Source organism: Triticum aestivum, chromosome 2A, assembly GCF_018294505.1.
Source record: "Triticum aestivum cultivar Chinese Spring chromosome 2A, IWGSC CS RefSeq v2.1, whole genome shotgun sequence".
Classification (NCBI taxonomy): domain Eukaryota; kingdom Viridiplantae; phylum Streptophyta; class Magnoliopsida; order Poales; family Poaceae; genus Triticum; species Triticum aestivum.
This window is the reverse complement of record NC_057797.1, coordinates 598,510,490-598,515,509: the sequence shown is the minus strand read 5'-3', so window position 1 is coordinate 598,515,509 and position 5,020 is coordinate 598,510,490. Positions and strand designations below refer to the sequence as shown.

The 5,020-nt window shown below is 41.9% G+C and overlaps 1 long non-coding RNA gene across 1 annotated transcript; it reads right to left on the bottom strand.

Moving 5' to 3' along the window:
- Positions 1-200: 200 nt before the first annotated feature.
- LOC123185664 (uncharacterized) lies at positions 201-1,225 on the bottom strand. Its single transcript, XR_006493456.1, has 3 exons — positions 1,011-1,225; positions 728-926; positions 201-260 (listed from the first exon to the last, which is right to left on the bottom strand). It is a non-coding gene; the product is annotated as an uncharacterized lncRNA (long non-coding RNA).
- Between the last annotated feature and the right edge of the window lie 3,795 nt (positions 1,226-5,020).

Sequence of the window (5,020 nt, the reverse complement as noted above, 5' to 3'; positions counted from 1 at the left end):
CACATAAGCTCAATGAATACATGAACCAACCCCGTCTACAAAGCATAGCAAAACTACAACTACCACGATCTGCAATGACGGGAGATAGCTCAACAATATAGCAAAATAATATAATAATCCTATACATGCATATATTCAAGGTGTTATATAAATACATGCATAGAAAAAAATAGGTAAAGGATGATCAAGGTGTAACTTGCCTTGGTTCTGGTTCAGAAAGTCACACTCCTGACAATAGCTCGCGTCGCACTCTGGACAATCTACACGTTTCACACAATTCAACAAATCAATCACAGGAACACGAGTAGAACCAAAACAAAACAAACAGCAACAAAACCATTTTAAAAAATCCATAACAGAAGCTTAACAGCACCTAAATTGCACTACGGTCGCAACGCAAAAAGAATCACTTAAAACCGACAAACGGTTTGAGAGTTATGACCTCCGGAAGATTTAATTTGAATTTGAACGAATTCAAATTTAAACAGTGCAAACTTGAGAAATTTTGGTACTGTCATAATGTGCTGATTTTTGTGAGATCATAGGAAAACGAATTACCTAATTTGGGTATACAGAATAAAAGCTATAGCTATTTGAAGTTAGAGTTGAATTCTGGAAAGAAAAACAAAAACAACGGAAATCTCGTGCACTGTTCGTGCGTGTACTGTAGCTGGTTGCCACGTGGCAGCACGTGATTGGCTGGAGAATTGCATGCACGCGTGCTCACCAGCAAAACAGAGAAAACGGCGGCGGCCGCGTCGGGCGTAGGCTACGGCGCGTCTCCGGCGAAGGTAAGGGGATGGGTGCGCCGAAGGCAGTGGTGGTGCTCAACGGCGGCGGGGCGTCCTCGAGCGGCGGTGGCGAAGACGTGAACTACGGCTGCTCCGGTGCGTCGGCTCGGTGGCGGGTGGTCGCTCCGGTGTGCTCTGGTCCACAGAAGCGAGTCAAAACGCGGGCAACCGAGCGGGGAAAACGAAGGAAGCAGGCGGAGCGGTTCCAAGTGCACTTACGGCGGCGAAATCGCCCAGCAAACGGCGGCGGACGGCGGAGCTTCTCCCGAGATCCAAAACGAGCTCGGGCAAAGCGTCGACAGCAACAGGTGTCGGGAAGGGGTTGCGGGGTCTCCCCTAGGGCTTTGCATCGCGTGCGGTGTCTCTGGTGGACACGGGATGGACCAGGAGCGTGAGGTCGATCCGGCTCGGCCCCGGCTGGGCGTGCGGGGCGCGTGCGGTCCGACCGGAGGAAGGGGAAGGGTGCGGGGCCTGCTAGTCAGCGGCTGGAGGCGGGGTGGATCGGGCGCGGGTCAGGGGCGGTTCGGGTGCGAGCGAACGGGCGTACCGCTTCGCTAGGTTTAGCGGGCTGCGGGCGACGGGAGCTGGGCCGCAGTTGCTGGGCCGCGCGTGTGCGCTGCGGCACTGGCAGGCGGGCTGGCTGGTGTTTTTTTTAAAAAAAATACAGCAGCAGAACAAAAATAAAATAAAATAAAATACACAGTATAAATTCTAAATAAAAATACCTAGACACACAGTAAAAATAGCTCTACAGCTATAAACTACAAGAACACTAGTTCCAACACTAATGCAATTTTGTAAAATAATTTTGATGCAACAGGCCACTCAAACAACAATAAAACAGACAAGTAAAATATTTTGGGGACTACGAAAAATACCAGGACATAATAGATGAACAGTAAATACTATTCTGCACATTATGAACATTTTTAAAACAGGGGAGAAGTCATGTTATCTCCGCTCCAATAAATTGCCTTTGGTTGCATAATGAAAAGAATATTGCAGAAAAGCAAATAATGCATGGAAAATATGATATGCATATGTATGATCTATTAACATCCTAATTTAGGAAAACTGGGATGTTACACATGTTTGATCAACGAGCTAGTCTAGTAGAGGCTTATTAGGGACACGGTATTTGTTTATGTATTCACACATGTATTTAAGTTTCCGATCAATACAATTCTATCATGAATAATAAACCTTTACCGTGAATAAGGAAATATAATATAAAATAACAACTTTATTATTGCCTCTAGGGCATATTTCCTTCAGTCTCCCACTTCCACTCGAGTCAATAATCTAGTTCACATCACCATGTGACTTTACACCCATAGTTCACATCGCCATGTGACCAACACCCAAAGAGTTTACTAGAGTCAATAATCTAGTTCACATTGCCATGTGATTAATACCCAAAGAGCACTAAGGTGTGATCATGTTTTTCTTGTAAGAGAAGTTTAGTCAATGGGTCTGACACATACAGATCCGTATGTATTTTGCAAATTTCTATATCTACAACGCTCTGCATGGAGCTATTCTTAGCTAATTTCTCCCACTTTCAATATGTATCCAGATTGATACTCATAGTCATCCAAGTCGGTGTCAAATCTTGCATCGACGTAACTTTTTACGATGAACTATTTATCACCCCCATAACTGAGAAAATATTTCCTCAGTTTGCTAAGCATAATTTTGACCGTTGTCTAGTGATCTACTCCTGGATCACTATTGTACCCCCTTGCCAAACTCATGGCAAGGAACAAAATAGGTCTGGTACACAGCATGGCATACTTTGTAGACCCTATGGCTGAGGCATAGGGAATGACTTTCATTCTCTCTCTATCCTCTGCCGTGGTCGGGCTTTAAGTCTTACTCAACTTCACACCTTGCAACATATGCAAGAACCCTTTCTTTGACTGATCCATTTTGAACTTCTTCAAAATCTTGTCAAGGTATGTGCTTTGTGAAAGTCCTATAAAGCGTCTCGATTTATCCACATAGATCATCATGCCCAATATATAAGTAGCTTCACTGAGGTCTTTCATTGAAAAATTCTTATTCAAGTATCCTTTTATGCTATCCAGAAATTCTATAGCATTTCCACTCGATAATATGTCATCCACATATAATATTAGAAATGTTATAGAGCTCCCACTATCTTTCTTGAAAATACAGGCTTCATCATAAGTCTGTATAAAACCATATGTTTTGATCACCTCATCAAAGCGTATATTCAACTCCGAGATGCTTGAACCAGTCCATAGATGGATCGCTGGAGCTTGCACACTTTGTTAGCACCATTAGGATCGAAAAAACCTTCTGGTTGCATCATATACAACTCTTCTTTAAGAAATCTATTAAGGAATGCAGTTTTGATGTCCATTTGCCAAATTTCATAATTATAAAATGCGGCAATTCCTAACATGATTCGGACTGACTTAAGCATCACTACGGGTGAGAAGGTCTCATCGTAGTTAACCCGTTGAACTTGTCGAAAACCATTCGCGACAAGTCGAGCTTTGTAGATGGTGACAATACTATCAGTGTATGTCTTCTTCTTGAAGATCCACTTATTCTTAATGGCTTGCCGATCATCGGGCAAGTCCACCAAAGTCCACATTTTGTTCTCATACATGAATCATATCTTAGATTTCATGGCCTCAAGCCATCTATCAGAATCTGGGCTCATCATAGCTTCTTCATAGTTCGTAGGTTCGCCATGGTCTAGTAACATGACTTCAAGGACAGGATTACTGTACCACTCTAGTGTGGAACATGCTCTATTCGACCTACGAGGTCCAGTAGTAACTTGATCTGAAGTTTCATGATCATCATCATTAGCTTCCTTTCTAGTTGGTGTAGGCATCACGGGAACATATTTCTCTGATGTGCTACTTTCCAAATTGAGAGAAGGTACAATTACCTCATCAAGTTCTACTTTCCTCCCACTCACTTCTTTCGAGAGAAACTCCTTCTCTAGAAATGTTCCATTCTTGGCAACAAAGATCTTGCCTTCAGATCGGTGGTATAAGGTGTATCCCAATTGTTTCCTTAGGGTATCCTATGAAGGCGCACTTCTCCACTTTGGGTTCGAGCTTATCAGGCTGAAGCCTTTTGACATAAGCGTCGTATCCCCAAAAGTTTAAGAAACGACAACTTAGGTTTCTTTCCAAATTATAGTTCATACGATGTCGTCTCAACAGATTTAGACGGTGCCCTATTTAACGTGAATGCGGCTGTCTCTAATGCATAACCCCAAAACGATAGTGGTAAATCGGTAAGAGACATCATAGAACGCACCATATCTAATAAAGTACGGTTACAACATTCGGACACACCATTATGTTGTGGTGTTCCAGGTGGCGTGAGTTGTGAAACAATTCCACATTGTTTTAAATGAAGGCCAAACTTGTAACTCAAATATTCGCCTCCGTGATCATATCATAGAAATTTTATTTTCTTATTACGATGATTCTCCACTTCACTTTGAAATTCTTTTGAACTTTTCAAATGTTTCAGACCTGTGTTTCATTAAATAGATATACCCATATCTACCTAAATCATTTGTGAAGGACAGAAATAACGATACCCGTCGCGTGCCTTAACACTCATCGGATCGCATACATCGGTATGTATTGTTTCCAATAAGTCATTGGTTCTCTCCATTGTTCCATAGAACGGAGTTTTAGTCATCTACTCATCTTGCCCATGAGGCATGGTTCGCAAGTATCAAATGATTCATAATCAAGTGATTCCAAAAGTCCATCCGCATGGAGTTTCTTTATGCGCTTTTCACCAATATGACCTAAACGGCAGTGCCACAAATATGTTGCACTATCATTATCAACTTTGCATCTTTTGGCAGCAATATTATGAATATGTGTATCACTACGATCGAGATTCAATAAACCATTGACATTGGGTGTCTGACCATAGAAGGTTTTATTCATGTAAACGGAACAACAATTATTCTCTGACTTAAATGAATAACCGTATTGCAATAAACATGATCTAATCATGCTTGACACAAACACCAAATAACATTTATTTAGGTTCAACACTAATCCCGAAGGTAGAGTAAGTGTGCGATGTTGATCATATCAACCTTGGAATCATTTCCAACACTCATCATCACCTCGCCCTTAACTAGTCTCTGTTTATTCTACAACTCCTATTTTAAGTTACTAATCTTAGCAACTGAACCGGTATCAAATACCCAGGGGCTA